Below are 21,018 nucleotides of genomic sequence, written 5' to 3'. Positions count from 1 at the left end.
GGACCAGAATTACCCTTGTCCACATCCCCCACCCCAACCTCCCCGGTCTCCGTAAATAGCAAGTTTCCTGGCTCAGTTAAGACAGAGCTGGACCTGCAAATAGATGCCCACCTAGAAGGTGATGGAAACGCAGTCATTGTGCAAATAAATTTTTCCAGCAGAGTCAATGCAAGTCTCTGTCAAATGCTGGCTTGGCTGGGAGCCTTTCCCCTCTAGGAATGCAGGTGGTGGGAATGCCAGGAGGTCCATCCCCAGGCCTAGACTGTTGGTGGCATTGGTCTTCTGCCCAGGGTGGAAGAGGTGGGCTCAGCGCCTTGGCTAGGGTGTAACCCCAGGGCCTTCCGTCTGTGGCCCACCCCCAGTTCAGAGGCTGCTGCTCGTACCACGGCATCAGGGACAATGGTTGTGGGGGGGTGCAGCGGGCCTACCTGCACCAGAACTATTACCGGTACCACTGAAACTGGTAATACACAGCAAGGGCCATCGATCAATGACTTTGATGGTCTCTTTTTTTTTAAGATTTATTTATTTATTTCAGAGAGAGAGAGAGAGAGAGAGAGAGAGAGAGAGAATGAGCGCTAGGGAGAGGCAGAGGGAGAGAGAGAGAAAGAGAAGCAGAATCCCTGCTGAGCAGGAAGTCCGATGCCAGGCTCGATCCCAGGACCCCGAGATCATGACCTGAGCCAAAGCCAGACGCTTAATGGACTGAGCCACCCAAGCTCCCCGAGAGCTGGTTGGTTCAATGCCAACATAGATATGCAGCAACTCCAGGAGGGAAATGGATCGGCAAAGGCACATCACAAGACCAATAGCATAACTTCGATTGTTAACTCAAGAGCTTCCCCCACTTTATTTCATTTATCCTTACCAAGGCTGTGTAAGTTAGCTATTGTCATTGTCCCCATTTTCACTAATAATGAAATAGAGAAATTCAGTAACCTGACCAAAGCCACAAATGCTCTCAGAGTCCGAGCCCACCTATGGATGCAGGCAGCTGGGCTCCAGAATTTGTTGTGTTCCAGGCTCCTGGGCGGAGTAATGGGTGAGCTCTCTGAGCAAGCTCTTTACTCAGGGTCCTGCCCCACTCCAACCACCTGCCAGGTACTCACCCTTGAAGGAGTTTTGTGTCTCCTGCAATCTCTGCAACAGTAATAGGAGGCAGGTATAACCACCATCCCCATTTTGCAGATAAGCAAATGGAGTCTCCAAGAGGAAAGGGAAATTCTCATTTATCAAGTATCTAATAGGTACCAGGACCTGGGAGCTTGGCAACAACAAAAACTAATAATGATGGTTAATATTTACTGAGTAATTTCTAAGTTTCGGGTACAGCTGTAAGCACTTTGTACATATTAACTCATTAAACCGTCTCCACAACTCTGAGGTAAATGTTATTTACCCCTTTCTCTTAGATAAGGGGAAATTAAGGCACAGAAAGGTCTAGAACCTTGGCCAACATCTCACAGCAGAACCAGGTGACTGGCAGAACCAGGACCCCAGTCCAAACAGCCCACCTTGGCCATGCTCTCAACCCCACATTGTGCCACATGTGTTTTTATATCCCGAACAAGATGCTGTGCTCTTGAGCTGAACTGTACCCTCTTACTCCAATGGAAAGGGAGCATTGATCTGTCTGACTCTAGAGAATATGTTTCCTTCTAGACCCTACCCTGAGCTAAAACACCAGAAACCGGTCACAATACCAGAAATGCAACAATGGGTGTATCAAAGGGTGCTGCTCTCACTGGGTCTTTGAGAGGATCGTTGAAGAATAGCAGAGGAAAGCATTCTGGAAACTGTAAAGGGAGGTGCGCATGTCCACCTGTTCCCTGAGTCATCAGTGCTATTACCCATTGTGTAAAACAGACAATAGACAGATGCCCAGAGGGGAGGACACCCAACCTCTTGAGATTCCAGCTGGACATATTTCCTGAAGTCAGGGAGCGCATTCCAGCAAAGCTTCCAGAAAGTTCCAGTGGTCGTTATGCCTCACAGTCAGGACTGAGGGCCATGGGCAAAGCACAGGCATTGCAATGAGGATAGGCCATCCTGCAGGTAGGGCTGAGAGCTGAGGGCAGCACTGGGTGGGGTGGGGAGAGGGCAGGGTCCGGGGCTGGTTCTGGCCACAAGTAGGGCTGAGAGTCCGAATCTTGGCAGCTAAATGCAGTCCAGTGCCCTCAATATAGCCTCTGATCTGGCTTCCGACTCCACTTGGTGACTTCACAAATTACCCAGCCCCTTTCCCTCCTGAGTCACATGGACACAGTGATACCAGCTCCCCACGCTTCCCCTGAGGGTGAGATGCCTAAGAATCAAAAGAGAGAACCTCCGTGGAGCGTTCCTCGTGTGTCCTCAGCATTTTAGATTATTGCTTTATGCCTCACGACCATCACATGAGGCAGATGATATTGTCATCCCATTTTATAGATAGGGGGCTCATGGCACAGAGAGGCAAATGACTTGCTCAGGATCACAGGATTGGGTGGAGGCCAAACCGCAGTCTGAATGTGGGCAGCCAGGCTCACAGGCCAAGCCCTTAGCCAGCCGGTCAGCCTTCTGTATGCACTGGGCAGGATCTCGATGAAAGGTGGTGGCACTGTTACCATCTTATCTTGACTTAGTTGTCAGGACCAAGGAGGAAACTTGTGGCCAGAGTCAGAGGTTAGGCCAGTTGCAACCCAAGCCCAGAGAGAGCAGAGCATGTACGGTGTGGATCGTGACAACAGCAGTGTTATCCTGGGGCCTGGGAGCCCTTTCTGACAGCTCTGAGCCACTCAGAATGAGGTTGGCTGCTGGGTCCCCAGACCCAACACAGGGAGCAGTCATCTACATTGGCTTTCTGTCCTCAACTCATTTAGGTAAGCTCAGAGTCTCCTGTTGGCTACAAAACACACAAGGCAAGGTTCCTGCACCCTTGAGCTCCAGCCAGTGGCTTGCTCTGAGCTTCAGCAACTGTAAAACACAGAGTCCTAACGCCTGAGCGCATGGTGAGAAGGAGCAGCCGTGAGTAAAATACCCAGCCAGCCCAGAGCCAGGAATTCAACCACAGTGACGACACGCAGGGGTAAGGTGATTCCGCCTGTGGGTTTCTTTCCAACGATGAGGGGTCCGGCTTTCCTGAGAACCACTGGATCTGCTTTGTCTTAAGAGAACACATGCCCGTGCGCATGCATGCGCACACACAGACACACACAGACACACAGACACACACACACACACGCTCAAATTATTCAAGGTCAAAGCCCCATGTTCTAGATTGCAAATTGAGCTGGCAAACTGCAGGCCCTGAGGTGGGGCTGCTGAGCCCCCCCTTGGCTGCAGGTAGGCCGTGGGGGACGCCGACGTTGGGAAGGGGCCCTCTAATGTTTTCAGCACTGTGTGCAGCTATAAAAAGCCAGAACTCCTGATATGTGAGGAAGTGGTTAAAGGCGTGGGTTACAGCGATACTGCACGACGTCTTAGAGAACTTTCCTCTCCCTCAAGTATATTGTTTTAATCGATCTTGCTGAAGGAAACATCTTTCTTCATGGAAAATCGGTGGTTAGAGTCAACGGCCGGCTCAGCCCTGACTTTAAAGCACTTGGATGGAGAGCAAAGGACAGGGCTGGAGTAGGGTGTGCTATGCAGAGCTGCACAGAGTGCAGGGGTCTGGGGACAGAACGAGGTCCGAGGCCCGGGCCTGTCTCGAGTCCATAGACCAGGCTGTCAGCCCTGTCTGAAGCCGGCAGAAGGACCAGCTTCACACTCCAGCCCTGTTCCTCGCTGATGAAGGGACTCAGGGCGAGTGACTGACATCTGGGAGCTTTGGCTACTCCTCTGTGAATGGAAATGACACACCATACTGTAAGGGTCATCATAAGGACATGTGCAAGATGGTGGGGGTCCAGGTGCACAGGGGATGTTGTATTCCTATTGCAGTTAGCATCGTGGGGGCTAATGGGACCCCTGCAGTGGGTGGGGGCGGCAGGGTCTTCAGCCTACCTGGTCACACAGCAGTCTCGTGGTTGGCCCTGGGCTTGTACTTATCTAAATCTGACTTAGCTATTAAAGGGCAAAGAGTTTCCGCTTGTTGTATGTGTTTTTCTAACTTCAGAAATAATGCAAGGCAAAACTACAATTGCTGACCACTCTTTTTTCTCCCTGGAGCCTCTGAACATCGTAAGGGGTCTTGACCTCTGTCAGTCACTATAGTCACCCCAGAACCAGGACCTGCCCCCGTCCAAGCACGCATATGGACACAAACAGTCACAGACAAGAAAGATACACTCACAATATAGTCGCACACAGAGATACACATTCAGAAACACACTGTCGCAGGCAGAAACACACATGGGCATGCTTAGATACACACAGACATACAATAATGCACACATACACACCAGGAGTTCTTGAAATGGACAGCTACTCCTGGAGATGGGAGGAGGGATGGCAGATGGGTTCAGGGGACTTATTACCCACATGAGCTAGAAAGGAAAAGAACTGGGTCCCAAGTATCCCAGCATCCCCAGAACAGGGTCTGGGACTCAGAAAATTAGGTGAGTGAGTCAGTGACCGTGTGAGTAAGAGCAAGGATGGATGGATGGATGGATGGATGGATGGATGGATGGATGGATGAACGGACGGACAGATGGTTGGATGGACAAATGGACGGATGGATGGATGGATGGATGGACGGACGGATGGTTGGATGGACAAATGGATGGATGGATGGATGGATGGATGGATGGATGGATGGATGGACGGATGGTTGGATGGATAAATGGATGGATGGATGGATGGATGGATGGATGGATGGATGGTTAGATGGATGGACAAATTGATGGATAAATGGATGGATGGATGGATGGATGGATGGATGGATGGATGGATGGATGGATGGTTGGTTGGATGGATGGATGGATGGATGGATGGATGGATGGATGGATGGATGGTTGGATGGATGAATGGATGGATGAACAGATAGATGGATGAGCCTATTTACTCTCCTGAGTGAAAGGGGGCATTTGCATGGGGGTTAGTGAGAAATAAGGCTGAGAAGACTTTGAATCCAGCCTAAGCAAGAGATGAAATTCAGAGGGTGGTAAAGCATAACATACAGAATAGCGATAGGGGGTCAGGAAAGGCTTTTGACTAGGGTGTTGCAGAGAGTATTTTAGGAATGTCATTGATCATTTGTCCTTGCATCCTTGGCAATGAAAACACTGTATAGCACTCATTAGGTTCTCAGTAAACGACTGAGCCCAGAAGCCTCCTGAAGATGCACTTCTGATGGCAGAGGTTGGGATGGTTACTCCTTTACCCCAGAGCATAGCACAGAGCGTGTTCCCAGAGGACTTCACTAAACATGGAGCCAGCAGAATGGGACTGGAATGAATGGCTGGATGGTCAGCTGTCAGGTTGAGTGGCATGAGTGGGAGTGCTGAAGTGAGAACCCAGCAGAGGCATGCAGGGTCTGAGGAGAAAGGATGAGGCATGAACCAGGTGTCACATCCACTGCTCTGCGCCAGCTCCTCTCCTGGGAAGGGGCCTGACCTGGAGGCTGCCACCAGAATATCGTTGACAGTTTAACTGGGGGATATTACTGAGCTGCCCACACAGCTCAGAGAGAACTCCGGAAGCTAAGGCAGAGACAGATTTTTTTTTTTTTTTAAAGCCGTCACACATCCACAGTAATGTTAGTATTGTCTTGAATGTTTTCTACACTGAAATCATCTTCCTGATCCCCAAAAGCACGAGTTTAACTCTAATTTGTAGCATTTCAGTTTTGGCAAAACTTTAGTCACAGGGATGATAATTAACACAACTTTAATCTTGAAACCCTTGTCTCTGGGCCCAAGAGCACATTTCTCCCTTCTCTCCCTCCTCCTTAGGAATCAGCAGGTCTTGGCTTTACTGGGTGAAAGCACAGAGAATTTGAACAAGAAACACAAGGGTATAACTTAGCCCTTGCTCATGCCCTTCCAGTATTGTCTGCTCTGTATCATCGTGTTGCTCTTGCCTTAATGGGCCTTGAAACCAGGTCCTGGTACGAACCCCAGCCTAGAAGAGCATGTGAAAGGAGGCTCAGTGAATGTCCTTCTTCTTTTGTGAAGAAGTGCACGTGGGTACAAAATTCTTCACCTGTTGCAGCCTCAGCGAATGTCCTTCTTCTTTTGTGAAGAAGTGCGCGTGGGTACAAAATTCTTCACCTGTTTAAGCCTCAGCCTCCCACCCCCCAGCTGTAAATGCCTGCCTCATAGACCTACTGCAAGGCATTCATGAAATGCACTATGTAGTCAACCGGGGCGGGGAAAACCCTCTACTGACTTCCGTTGCCCTTTGTTCTGTTAGTACGATCAGTCATCAGAAGATGACTGCACGCCAGCACCTTCCTGGCTAATTCTACGCTGCCACTCTTTTTAAACCTTCAAAATCAACTTTCAGTGTCGAAAAGTGGGGTAGTCCTTCATAAATCATGGCTGATGGCAGAAGTCAAAACCAAAGCCTGGTTTCTCGGTGGTTCAGGGAAATGAACAGGGGGGCAACACTTCACATCTGAATGCTCCCTCACTGTTGTGGGGTACCTGCTGAGCCCTGCTGGGCCTGTCAACCTCCCCCTGCTTCTATCTTTCCATCTCTATGTTATATAAGCTTTTCAAGGGAGGTGGATGAGAATTAAACATTGATAAAGTACTTTTTAAGAGCCAGATCATTCGTGCGCATTTTCTCATGCAATCCTCACAATAACCCTGTAAGTATTTTCATCCCCACATTACAGATGGGAAGACCGAGACCCAGAGTGGCTAGGTGATTTGTGCAAGGTCTTGGGACTGAATGCTGTAGAACTGGGATTACAAAGCTTGCTGTCTCTCCCTTCACTGCACTGCCTACCACGAAAAACAGTGACAACTAAACACATCACAGACCCTTATTTTCCACCCCACTCATGAGAGGCTGGCAGCTGTCAACTCAGAAATAAGATCTTTGCGGGGATGGCCAGGACAGTGAAAGTGGGGACAGTCTGCTTCTCCCATGACAGGAGTGAGGTGCTTTGACTGGAATTTATAACTGGACCACATTCTGCATTATGTAGAGTTCTTGCTTACATTGTCTTTTTTTTTTTAAGATTTTATTTATTTATTTAAGAAGAGCGAGCAAGAGAGTGAGAGCGAGAGTGAGCTCGTGAGAGAGAGAGAGCGAGAGAAAGAGAGAGCACAAGCAGGGAGAGGGGCAGAGGGAGAAGCAGACTCCCTGCTGAGCAGGGAGCCCAATTTGGGGCTCAATCCTGGGACTCCAGGATCATGACCTGAGCTGAAGGCAGACACTTAACCTACTGAGCCACCCAAGCACCCCTCGCTTACATTGTCTTGAATACCCACAGCCATCCTATGAATTAGAAAGAACCAATATTATTTAAAAAGAAACTGTAAGATTCATTTAATCATTCTTTTGTATATTCCCCACTTTATTGCAAAAAGGACTGGGGGTATACTCGGGAACGAGTGTCAAAGAACTTTAGTAACCTGCTTACCAGGTGAGAGAGGTGAAGAACCCAACTTTTTGACCGCACGTTGCTGTGGCTTTCCCATGACGCCGTGCTGCCTGAGTAGATGGCTGAGGTCATGAGAAATTCTTGGGCATCCTTTGCCCCTCACCCTTTGCTTATGGCCCCACCAGGTTCTTGGGGTAGTCCAACTTTATCAGAGTCCCCTTTATCAGAGTCCCGTATTAAGGCAAGGGAGGGATGGATGAGTTTTATTGGCTTTTTGTACTTTTCAGAGTATTCTGTTTTCCCAATGAATTCAGGTTGAATTTGTAACTAGAAAAAAAATTACATTACATTTAAAAGATCAGTTCGATACTAAAATGTAACTGATTCTTGTTAAGAAGAAAGCACTCGTTATCACTTATCATGTAAGCTGATCATTGGGCAAGTGGAGTGGCCAAGGCAATGAGGCATGGGACAGAAGGAGAACCCCTGAGGGAGAAGGGAGGTGGTCCTGACTATGAGGGGTGGTCCCAACGACCAGCCTGGCTATCATCACGGTCTTGCCAAAATGCCAATCCTCCTTTCGCCCTGGAAAAAGGCTGGCCATGTCTTGTCCTACATCCATTGGTGTTACCCTAGTTTATTTAAAGGTTAAACAGAATATCTTTTGGAATTTGTGGAGCAAAAATAGTGGCACAAAAATCCATGATAGAGGGCGCCTGGGTGGCTCAGTTGGTTAAGCGGCTGCCTTTAGCTCAGGTCATGATCCCAGGGTCCTGGGATGGAGTCCCGCATCGGGCTTCCTGCTCAGCGGAGAGCCTGCTTCTCCCTCTCCCTCTGCCTGCCTCTCTGCCTACTTGTGCTCGCTCTATCTCTGTCCAGTAAATAAATAAAATCTTTAAAAAAAGTCCATGATAGAAAATCTAGGTGAGCAAAACAAAGAAAATCAAAATTACACATAATACTCCCAACAAAGGAACACTGCTGTCAAATACTATTAGCGTATGTGTTTGCATATAGATGTGCGTGCACCTCTTTATATTTATATATTTATATGTAGGAAATAAGTGAGATCATATTGGTTCTAAACCTGTCTTTTTCAGCTGACAGCCAACTGTGAATATTGTTCTGTGTTGTTGCCTATTCAGTTACCAGACTGTTTCTAAAGCCATTGTGCAGTAGGGTACTTAGGCTGCTAGGAAGAGTCATAGAGAGGGTAGGAGCACCTGCAGGCTGTGGAATGTGACAGACTCGGATGCAAATCCCAGCTCTGCTTTGTCGATGTTTGGAGACTCCTTCTTCAACTGTCAGAAGAATGATAGTGGTACTGAGAGTTTCCCCATAGGATTGTTGTAGGGGAAGAAATGAGATGATTTTCATATAATGGTAAGTATGCAATAAAGGATAGCTACTATTGCTTCCAGTTTTACGATGTTCTAGACATCCCTGCAATGTACATACACCTTTATAGTGAAATCTATTCACATATCTATGATGATTTCCTGATATAAAGGCAATCCTAGGTCAGAAAGTATCTATTTTTTTTTCTGACAGATGATAATGTGTTGCATGAGCTGTTTGCATAACATTTTAGTGGTTTCTCATTAAAGAGATACCATGAGCAAATATGAAAGGAAAATATTTTTGTATCATATATGCATGATGACCATTTTATAGGTTTTAAAGCTATGTCTCTTGGCATCTAGAGCTAACTTGGGGAAATGGTTTTATTGAGATGTAACTCACGTATCCTATAGTTCACTCATTTAAAGCATACAGTTCAATGGTTTTTAGTTCTATTCAGAGCCATGCAACCATCACCATGATCCAATTTTAGAACATTGTCAGCGTTCCACAAAGAACCCATGAACGCATTAGCAGTCATTTCCCAGTCCCACCGCCACGCCCAGCCCCAGGCAACCACTAATCTACTTTCTGTCTCTGCAGATTTGCCTGTTCTGAACATTTCATATAAATGGAATCATGCGATATGTGGATCCTTCCACTGCATCCATGTAACTGTACTCTGTTCCATTTTATTGCTGAGTCATATTCGATTGTCTAGATACACCATAGTTAGCTTCTCTACTCATCAGCTGGTGGACATTTCCACTTTCTGGTGCTTGTAAATAATGCTGCTATTCAGTTGTGTGTGCGTGTGCTTTCCACTCGCTCAGTTGTGGACGTAAGAGTAGGGTTGCACGGCTCGGTGCTCACTCTACGTTTAACCTCCTGAGAGTCTGCCAAAACGTTTCCTTGAGCAGCTGCACCATTTTGTATTCCCACAAGCAATGTATGAATGTTCCGATTTCTCCACATGCTCACCGATTCTTGTCGTCTCTTTAAAAAATTATTAGTAGTGTAGCAACCCTAGTGGGTATAAAGTGGTATCTCGTGGTGATGTTGATTTTTGCTTCCCTAGCGTCTAATGATGTTGAGCATCTTTCCATGTGCTTATGGGCCATTTGCAGATCTTCTCTGGAGAAATACCTATTCAAATCCTTTGCCCATTTTTAAATGGGGTTATTTGTCTTTCTGGTCTTGAGTTAGAAGCGTTCTTCATATATTCCAGATACAAGTCCCTTATCAAATATGTGATTTGCAAACATTTTCCCCCATTCTGTCTCTTTCACTTTCCTGACGGTAGCTTTTGCAGCTCAACATTTCTAACACCGAGGAAGTCCTGCATATCTGGTTTTCTCTGCTGCTGGTGATTTTGGAGTCCTAGCTAAGAAACCATCACTTAACCCCTGCACTCTATATGGAAATATTTTTAAAACCTTTTTCTTTTTTTTTTTCACAATGGGCTGCCAAAGTGCCCTCCAGGGAGGCTGTGCCTTGGTGTATTTTGTTTGCAAACTTAAATTACCCACCGGCTGTGTCTGCACATGGAGGAGAGTGAAGAAAGGTAGCAGCCCGTAGTGGGAGCCCTCTGTGTTCCCTGCCCTTTACAAACTGTTCTCAGTGTGTGCTTACTAAACCTCTGACTGAAGGAGTGAGGACTGTGACCCTTTTATGAAAGAAAGCCAGAGGCTCAGAGAGGATAAATGACCTGCCCCCAGTCACCCACTGCTTGGAAGCTGGGTTCAGGCTGTTTGTCCCTAATTCCACAGCTCCGCCCAGCCTCCATGTGCCAAAGGGAACAGGGATGGAGGCAAATTTCTGTACTCTTCCTTCCTTCTCCAGACACCTTGGCAAGCCCCGCTCTCCACGTGGCTCAGCCACATGACTGTCCCCTTTACCTATGGAGGCACGGTGCGGAGGCCTTGCCCAGGCATTTGTCGGGGGAGCCCTCCCATGAGGGGGACCTCCCAGGCACTTCAGCCTGGGGAGGGGAGAGGAGCCAGGCCTTGACTCTGCCCTTTAGAATGGAGCTTGCTCTCCTGTCATGGTTTTCCTCCAGGTTCCTGCAGACTTGACAAAATGCCTTTTTTCATCTGTCACAAATATTACATCTAATTGTCTCTGTCACCTTCTGGCTGTCAGAAACCATTTAAATGCTTGCCACCGAAAAAGGACTGATTTCGCCAGCAAAGCGATCACCCATTAGAAGTCACACTGAGTGATGGCTGACACAAGGACGGGCCTCTTATTTCAAAGGATTTTTACAAAATGTAGGGATTCTTTCCCTCCATTCTCAGTCAGTGATTCATACACATGCATCAGGTATAGGTTGCCTTTTAAAGGTAATTTAATAATTAGAGCTTGCAAAAGTGCCCGGATGTTTCTTTCCAGTCACTTAGGCCTGTAGCTTTGTTTCAGGGACCAACTGGCCCAGAAAAAGGACCAGTGCACCTGTAGAGAGGAGAAGGAATGCACTGGCCCTTGAGGATTATAGCCTGGGGTTGAACTGTGGCTTTGCTGCCTTCCTTTTCTTCGGCTTTGAACAAATTACGTCTTTACGCCTCTATCCCACAGCTCTAGAGCACCTGCCTCACAGATTTGTTGTGAGGGATGCAAGAAATGTGTCGTGTGAGGAGCTCTGCACACTGCCTGGCTTCTACAGCTTCTGTCAGTCTTGGTTCTGCTTGTATGACCAGCAGGACACCTGCACGCCAGCACGTCATCGGCTAGTCCCACCTTGTCCCTCTCTTAAACCTTTGCAAACAACCCCCAGTGTAGAAAAGCGGTAAGAACGTGAATTTAGAAATCAGAAAGACGTGTTCGAATCTCTGCTCTGTTGCTTGGCGTCTTTGTTATTTTGGGGAAACCAAGTAACGTCACCAAATCCATTTTGCAAAGGTGGGGTTTTATCCACACCTCTGAGGTTTGTTGTGCAGATTGGTGAAGCTGACACATGCAAGGCATGCAAGGGCAGCCCTCGCCCAGCGCTGTGTCCTTGTACCTCATTTCAAGGTGGAAAGATGGAGGTGGAGTGAGGTCCACGCGCAGGTGCCTTCCACCCCTGTCCCCGGAGAAAGCCAGTCCAGAATGGAAGCCTTGTCGCCTCAATTTTACTCCACAGGAGAGACCAAGCCGCTTGTGTTCCCTGCAAATTTTGACTCCTGCAGTCAGCCATGGTGTATGAAGAACTACCCCAAGAGACAGGAGGGTCTGGAGTAGCGCTGAAGCTAGTGAAGACTTCTAGAAGTGAGAAAGCCATGTCCAATTACCATTTTCCTCCCAGTCATCTCTGCACTGCCTCCCTCTCTCCATTTCGCCCCACCTTTACGTTCCTCCTCCATCCTTCCTTCAGCAAATGCCACCGGCCATCTCCCAGCCAGGAGAAAGGGCTCGCCACGCCTGCCCTAGAGAAGCATGGTGTGTGCACACGGTCTGAGGTTCTGGTGGGTATGCGTGTCCTCGAGAGTGCAGGAGAAGAACTGGCCGACTCTTGTGCCTGAGGGGGGTCAGGGTGGCCCCTCAGAGGGCAGCGCACAAGGGCTGGGACCTGGGCTGCCTGGGTGGGGTCAGAGCACAGTCCTGGTGCCTGAGCCTCACACACCAACCCTCCCCAGCTAGGCCTGGTGTGTTCACACGGGCTCAGCCTTAGCAACTGTGGTGGCTCCTTCCTTAGCTTATACTAGCCCCAGCAGGGCATGAGGTGTGAGCCCAGCCCCCCACCCTGTACAGAGGACAGCCCTCACAGCCCCTGGCCTGTAATTCGAGGAGACTGTCTCCCCAAACTTTCCAGACACTCCCAGGGGATGCTTACAAAAGGTGCCAGTGACTCTCTATGAACTAAGTAGGTATGCATCATTTTCAACACCATCACTTTAAATGTGTCAGGTGGAAACAGATATAAATTATTATAGTCGTAGAAAAAATGGACAGAGCATGGGCACTGGGATTGGAGAAATCTTATTGGATCTTGAGCTGACAACTTGGCAAGTGGCTTTACTCTCTGGGTCTCAGTTTCCCCATCTATAAAATGGGTCTATTATGTCTCAAGGTGGGGTATCAAGAGCATGGGCTATGGGCCCCATCAGTCCAGGTTCAAATCCAGTAATCTTTCCCACCCCCTGTGTGTCCTTAGAAAAGTGACTTAAGTTTCCTGTGCCTCAGTGTCCTCGATGAAGGATGAGGGTAAGAAGAATATTCACCTTGTTCATTTGTTGAGGTGAATTCAGGAGACAACAGGGAAAGTGCGTGTATGCATTAGATTTTTAATAAGTAGAAGCAATCATTAAAAGCATAATCAGTATTTCAAAGAGTTCTTCTCCAAATGAAATCAACTAAAGCACCAGGCAGAGCTCAGTTGTTACTATTTATAATATTACCGCTACTCAAACTAGAACAAGAAATAGTGAAATATGCTCCAGTCGAAAGAAGGCTTGCGGGGTTGAGTTTTGTTCTGGCCAAGGATATTTTAAGCCACTGAGCCTGGCTGTCCCTCCCCGTCCCCCTTGGCTGCTGCCCGCCGCTGGTGTGATTAGTTCTGGCTCAGCGGGCGACAGAGTAGACACTGGCTGGCAATCTCACACATGTCCAGCCACTTCTGAATGCCTGACACCATTTCAAGATCACATCACAGCCGGTTCCGAGCTTGCTCTCCTTACGGGACCAGCGGCAGGACCTCGTCATGAGTACAAAAGCACATGTCCCAGAAGCTAGGGCATCACAGAATGAAAACTCAGGTGGGGACACCAGCGAAAGCCATCATCGTTCTGTCACAGATCTTAACCCCGTTTTGTGCTATTCAAGCACGTTCAGAGGTGGCTGGGCCACTAACTTTGTTGTTATGTTTTAGGAGATAAAAAAGCCAGAGCAGAGCGCTCAGGAGACCTGACTCGGTTCACATTGGGAAGCTGATCACAGAGGCTTTATCACAATGTATCCAGTCAGCTGTCCCCCGGCTGTCCCCAGGCCGTCCCCGGGACGCAGGTTGCTCTGCTGTGGTCAGCTAGGCTATTATCAGGACAATTCCATGTCCATCTTGGAGCACCTTGATATGGTAGCTGCTGCAGATGATCAGAAAGCAATGAAGGCCTTGAGGAAGTTTGTAATCTATAGGGTTTTTATTTTTGTCTTAAACCTGCTCCGTCCTTCCCTCCCATTCTCCCTCCCTTCTTCCCTTCCTTCCTTCCAGTAATATGTGATGCTCACTAGGGCTGTGAGAAGTGCTAGTGCTAGGTGTCAGTCACTGACAAAAAGCTGGGCTCCCAGACCTCATGGAGCTTACACCTTTTGGAAGTCAGACCAGCAGAGAGATGGGAAAATGGAGGTGTTAGTGAGAGACCCTTGAACAAATTCTGTTCCTGGAGCCTGATGTCACCCAGCGCCACCATGCACTGACTCTTTCTCATGGGAAGACTCATTCTGGCCTTTGTTCTTAAGCAGAGTTCACGAGAACGTCTGTGCCCTTCCCAGAAACTGGACTATGTATATGCCGCGGGGAAGATAACATGTAGCCTTTCAAACGGCTTGTTGCGATCCCTCTTCGTTTAGCCATGATGCCTGTCTCCTTTGTTTCTGTTAGAGTCTTGGTTGCCCAAAGGAAGCGCCCAAGATAATCCATTGGAACACAAAAAGATAATTCTAGAATGTACTATTTAACTAGTCTTATACTTTAGAAATATTTTTACATTTATAATGTATATCTTTGCAGAGTCATCTGCATATATACTTAATGACTAAATGTGCATATATAGGGGTGCTTCCTTGTCAAAACTCTTACTGTCTGGGTGCATAATTGAAAGTTCGGAGATGATTATTCTTGACAAGAAGAAGAGACCCTTTTCTCAGTCAGCTGAAGAAAGGAGAGTCCAGCTGGGACATCACACACCACAGTGTCTGCTCTGTTCATAGGAATAAAAACGATCAGCAAATGTTTTGCTTCTGGGACAGCTGCAAGCCATTCTGGCAAGGCTCAGCGACAGACGGATGGCCCTATATCTGTCATCCCTCTTGCCCACCAACGCCACGTGGCATGAGTCAGTCTCAGGCACCGGCCATTTGGATAATCGAAGAACTCCACCTCTGGGCAGAAGACAAGAGCAGAGGGAGACAATGGCTTGGCCCCACCTTGTGCAGGGCATGAAGGGAACATGAGCCCTTTGACCAGACTCTGACTCAGTAAGATGGAAGTTTCATCAAAGCCCTGGCTGTCCCCAACACGAGACTCATCCCTGATTCTGGCAGATCCTAAAATGAGGGGAAAGCCATTCTAGGTCAGTGGAACAGCAGGAGTAAATTCAGAGGCAAAAGCCAGCAGAGCCTATCCAGGCAACAGGAGAAAGGGGAAGGTGACTGGGAAGGCAGGTTGGGGCAGTGAGGACCAGGTGAGGATCTGTACAAGGCCAAGGACGATGGGGGGCCATGGAAGTCTGGGGCAGAACAGCACTGTGACCAAACCAATTTGAGGAGGGGCAATTATTGGTCAGCCTGTCCCAGCTGCACGAGGGGCAAGGAGATCCCAGGAGGCAGGATGACAGATGAGTGGCAGATGCTGAAGTCACTTCCACCTCTAGACAAGAAGCAACTGAAGTCATCCCATCATGAAAAACAAAATGAGAGGGCACAAAATGAACATCCCGGCTGGCCCTGCCAAATGTCTCGTTTTGATGGACAACTCTCATGTTCAAGGTTGAGCTGAACATCACCCCTCCGTCAAGCCTTGGCTTCCCCTGCAAGCACCAGTCACTTCGTCTGGTTTCCCTCATCTCTGGAGCCCCCACCATGGTGCCCTGTCATCGTGGTTCATGCCTGGCCCCTGTCTGACTCACAATGAGCTCCTGGGTGGCAGGGCACATGTCACTGTCACCCCTGTCCCCCTAGAGCTTAGCCTCACAGCTGGCTGGAAGTTAACAGTCTTTTAATATAATCATCATTTGAACAAATGAGTGGCTCAGTTAGATTTAGGAAATAAAAGGGGTTGTATATTGTTGCACGAGAGGGAGTTTGTAAGGCAAGCAAAGTTACAAAGACTGAATTTGGAATCCACTCAGAGAACTTCCTGAGCTCTGAGAAACCCGGTGACCTCTTTATCAACCCTCACAAAGCTGGTAAGAGCTAAGATGTCCCCCCTCAAGTGGGGTTAGTGAGTTAGGTTGAGCAATGACCAAAGACAACAACTCCAGTGAATCAACACGTTTGTGCAACTCATCACAGCAGAGTTCAGTGGGAAGAAAGCTTTCACTTTTCTCTCTCCTGAGAACGCTGTCGTGTCAAGAGCCCTCTTAAAAAAACACACAGAATCGGATGACATGTGGGTCCCATGCCTGCTGGAGAATTCAGCCCATCCAGATGGACCACTTATCTGTCTTTGGAGATGGTTCCAGAAATAGAAACAACTGCCATCTCTAGAGAAACAAGAGGGTCTGATCTCTCCCAGATGATGTCCGTGATTAGCTTACTGTCTTCCCCAGAGATGAAAAAGTCAGTATTCACAATTTACTTGCTTCTGTTCAGAAGGCAGAAGCAGAACCTGCATTTATTCATTTAATTAGTGGATAATTATGGGTCATCTCTTTTGGGGTAGGCTCAGGGCGAGGGTCAATGGCCATGTGTTGCACCTGCACCTGCCTTCTCAAGCGCATGCTCCACTTTGAAGGGCAAGGGAGACATTCATGTATGTGCCTTGCACCGTGCTAGGTAGTCTGCACACATTGTCTGTGCACCCTCGGTCCTGGGAAGGTGACAGGATTAAAAGGTCACACATCTCCCAAATACCTTGAACTCCTTCTCTTGCTCTTGACTTCCATATGCATGTGTCCTATTCTTCTGAGCAATTAATACTCCAAGGAGTGTTTTGAGGAGGGAGCCATCACCTTTGGTTGGGGGAGGTCTGGAAATATGTAAGAACAAGGTGAGCTCTGGGTTGGGTCTTGCACGAGGAGGGAATCCCACACAGGTAGGGGAAGGGCAGTGTCAAAGTTCATGGTGAAGATGCGGGAGGCTTGTCTGACATGCACAGGGCCACACAAGGTTCTTGTAGTTCAAGGCCACATCAAGGCCTTGAACGGTGATGTTGCCATGGGAGGAGGGTAGAGAACAAATGTGACGAGCACTGACTGCCAGGAAAAGGGACGACATTGGTCCTGTGGGAAACAGCAGTTTTCAGCAGGTACCAGAGGAGGACACAAGGATGGAAAGCTGTGAGGGAAGCACTGGGAAATGTGAAGTCCCTCTGGGAAGCAGCATAAGAGTGACAGTGAGCGCACCTCCAGAAGCTATTGGGCAGGACCTGGGTGGTGTCCCTCATCCGCTGGTTAACGTAGAGCAAGCAAGTTAAACCCTAGGGACCCCAGTCTCTTCAGGTGAGGTCTAGACGTACAGACTACTTAAGAAGAACAAATAGGTACTGTAAACAAGAGCCGAGTCTCTTTCCTGGCACTCCCCAAACATCAATTCCCTTCTGGTCCCTGAACACTGCAAGCATTCCCTGCCCTGTGATTTCCCCAACAGCTCTTCCTCCTGATCTTCACATCAGTGTCATTCTGGGTTCATTTCAAAATTCTCTTCCCAGGTGAGAGTTCCCTTTCCTGTCCCCATTCCATCAGGTGCTCTCCGTGCCACTAACTGTTCACGTCACTAACTCAGCCCCTAGAGCAGCACCTAACACACGAAGGTGCTTAACAGATAGTTGTTGCATGAATGGTGGAATGAATGAATGAGTCACTTATCCAGCTCTGGGAAGGGCATAAACTTGGCCCACAGACAACTTCTAGTTTACATGGGATCTTGAAAGTCATAGGGTTTAACCCTTTTAAATACAGAGAATCCTCTTGACAGTCTGATGGTACCGAGCATATGTTCATGCAACTTCCCTACTAAATGGGCCAACCTACACTTGACCGTCTACACTGAGAGGGAGCTTATTAGTTCCCGAGGTGGCCTTTCTCATCTTCGAACCTTTCATTTATGGGGAAAGAAGGAAAAATACGTTTGAGTAGAACCAGGAGTCTGCTAATCCTGGACCAAGCTGCAAACCTTGGGGCTTACATATCCCACTCTGCCACACGATGCTGAGGCGCCTTAACTTTCTAGGACCTAGGGCCCCTCTGCAACCCAGAGCTGGAGAAATGGGCTTCTTAGTGCTTGGGCCAAGAGGCCTGCCAGTCCCCCAACTGGGGAATGTAACACCTGGCTCCTGACAATGTTAAGAACCTGGTGGAACATTCCATTTCAGTTAGGTGATGACTGCATCCTCATACTTAATAGAGCAATCATCAGCCTGGGAGGGCATCTTGTTAATCCGCTTTGGGCCATTATCCTGGGACCTAATAGCTAATTAACTGGCAAACCCTTCCAGAAGTTAGGTGCTTTCTACAAAGATGGGCTTGAGCGTCCTTCTGAGCCCTCGAGTGTGGCCTCCTGACACAACTGTCATTGGGCCGGAGCTGACCCTATACTTAACACTTGAGGCCCTTGGTGGGGGCGTCGCCTGCCAAGTGCTTTTATGTCTTTGTCTCTTGTGCTGACTTAGAACATCAGTGACCATGAACGCCAAAAATCTAATCGGGTCCCGCCACGCCTTACCGCCAGGTGCCCATGTAACCAGGAGTCCACGCCTCTCCGGGCTCCCTCCCTAATGGCATCTTTCTTATATTCCCTTGGGGTTTTGACAGTGTGTCTCTTTCCTCCACTAGATCAGAAATTCCTTGAGGGCAGGGAGGGATGGAGCCCCACTCATGCCGCATCTGATTATTCCCTCCCTGTTCATGTTCCCAGGACAGGTTGGACACCTAAGAATTTTGCAATCGCCGTAAGAGTTTGTTAAACTGAGCAGCATTTGCAATTCGTAGAGAACATAGCTCAGGTTGCCTTATTCAACGCTCCCATACCTCTGTGGGACAGCTGTAACTCAGTGGTTCTCAGCCAGGGGCACTTTTGCTCCCTAGGGCACATCTGATGACGCCTGCCTAGGACATTTTGGTGGTCACGACTTGGCAGAGGTCAGTGCTACAGGCATCAGGTAAGTAGGGGCTGGATGCTATTGAATATCCTATAGGGCACAACACAGCTCCCCCTCACTCTGCCCCCGGCCCCCGCCCTCCACCACTAACACACACAGCAGAGAACAATCTGTCCGGAATATCCACAGGGCCAAGGTCGAGAATCCGCTGGGAAACTAGAAACAGAGGTCCAAAGTCAGGGTCACTTGCAGACACTTGCACATAGGCACTTGGCTGCCCTGGCTTCACCCCCGCTCTTGCTGATGGTGGCCTAGGCCTCCCACCTCCACACCTCACTGCTTAAGCCACAGGCTCAGCTCCCGTGAGGCAGAGTTGGTGGTTTTAGGAACATTTTCTCAATCTCCCTCTGGCAGTTACCTCCCAAAGTGAGAAGGAGATAAAGAAACACCAGAGCCAGGGGAAGCTGACAGCACCTTCCCCCCTCCCTGCCATCCCCCCCCCATTCACTTACCCACTAAAAACAGGCAGAGTAGATACTGCAATCCTGGCCACCAGGGGTTCCAAATTCTGAGCTTCTCCTTCTGCAGCAGCTTCTTCTGTTCGTGGACTGTTCTCTAATGGAGACCCCTCTGTGGTCCCCTGTCTGTCTGTTGGCTGCCTCTGCCATCAGACTTGGAGCTTTCTGGACCCCTAAAGCCTGTGCCAAGCCACAAGTTCTTCCTACTTCTCTGGCCCTGGCTTGTCCCAGGCCTGGTCTCAGCTAATGGCACATCCACAGCCAGGCCACCCCCCTGCCACTGGCCACTTGTGGGAAGCAGCCCCCCTCCTAAACCTCTTTCACTCCTCCCTGTGAATATGGGGTGGGGGGGACTCCACTCTGGCGTATTTCTACCCCTCTGTTCTTCCCCATCTGAATCTTTCTTAGCATTTCCTTTGTGCCTTCCTGGGCTGTTCTGCAGACAGTAGGTATTTTCACAAGTTGCCTAAGGAAGCAACTATCTAGGACTGAGTTCCTTTCAAGTTCAGACGAGGCCCTGATGTTTTTGATACATTTGACAAGTGCACTGAGCGAAGTTTCTAAATGACTGTCCCCGGGTGACTGTGTCGATCCTGCTGGGCTGGGGCAGTGCGTCACCAGCCCTGGGCACTGGTCCTGGCTCTGCGTTGGGACCGGCTGTGGGATTCGGGGAAAGTCACTGGACCCTCTGTTCTGTCGTCTCTGTGAAGTGGAGGGCCAGCCGGGGCTCTCGGAGGGTCATGCCAGCCCCGGCAGGTAATTCACCAGCAGCCCCGCCACCAACAAGCCCTTAGCCCCCATGTGCCTGAGCTTTCCCACACACTATGGAAAGACACATATATTATGAATGGGGACACACATACTATGAATGGGGAGCTATATATTATTATTTTTTAATGTTAAACCCAACAGGAAGTTGAAATAGTACAAGGCACATATGCCCTTCACCTGGATTCAGCAAATGTTAACATTTTGCCATATTTGCTTTCTGCCTCTCTCGTTGTCTTTTATTTTTTTAAGATTTTATTTATTTATTTGACAGATAGAGAGAGTACAAGCAGGGGGAGCAGCAGGGAGAGGGAGAATCAGGCTCCCACTGAGCAAGGAGCCCGATGTGGGACTCAATCCCAGGACCCCAGGATCATGACCTGAGCCGAAGCCAGATGCTTAACCGACTGAGCCACCTAGGCGCCCTCATTGTCTTTTTCTTGATTTATATTTATTTACATTTCTATTTTATAGTTCTTTTTCTTTTAGCGAACCATTTGAAAGTTGCAGACATCATGACATTTGACCTCCAAATACACCAGCATGTATCTCCTTGAGAACCAGTGCATTTTCCCACATAACTGCAGTGTCATTATCATGCTCCAAAAGTTAACATTGACACATTATCTACAACGTGGTATCTATGTGAATACCCGCCCCCACCTCCATCCCAAGAATGTTCTTTCTAAGTCTTTTCCCTCAGTCCAGGAGCCAGCCAAGCATCACACACTGCACCCAGTCGCCATGTTTCCATAGTCAATTTTACTCTAGAACTTGTGGGGAAGCTGACTACATTTTATATCCTTCCTAGTTTCTTCTGGCTGTAGCACAGCAGAGGGGTTGCCCGTCTTGCCCCAGAAGGCTGGTGGGCAGCTTCCTTCTGTAGCAGGTTGGATGCCCTATTTCCCACCTCTGTTAATTAAACACTGTCTGTGGCAGAGCCCAGGCAGAAGCTCTGCCCCACAGCC

At 48.6% G+C, this 21,018-nt stretch overlaps 1 protein-coding gene across 1 annotated transcript in view; it reads right to left on the bottom strand.

The window, feature by feature from the left end:
• TG (thyroglobulin) overlaps nucleotides 1-21,018 on the bottom strand; it is a 256,066-nt gene that overhangs the window by 34,741 nt on the left and 200,307 nt on the right. The window lies entirely within an intron of this gene.

The sequence above is a fragment of the Callorhinus ursinus genome, unplaced genomic scaffold, assembly GCF_003265705.2.
Source record: "Callorhinus ursinus isolate GAN/ISIS: 27379988/994484 unplaced genomic scaffold, GSC_fseal_2.0 scaffold5, whole genome shotgun sequence".
Lineage (NCBI taxonomy): Eukaryota > Metazoa > Chordata > Mammalia > Carnivora > Otariidae > Callorhinus > Callorhinus ursinus.
Note: the sequence above shows the minus strand (reverse complement) of the source record. Positions and strands in the feature narration are given on the sequence as shown.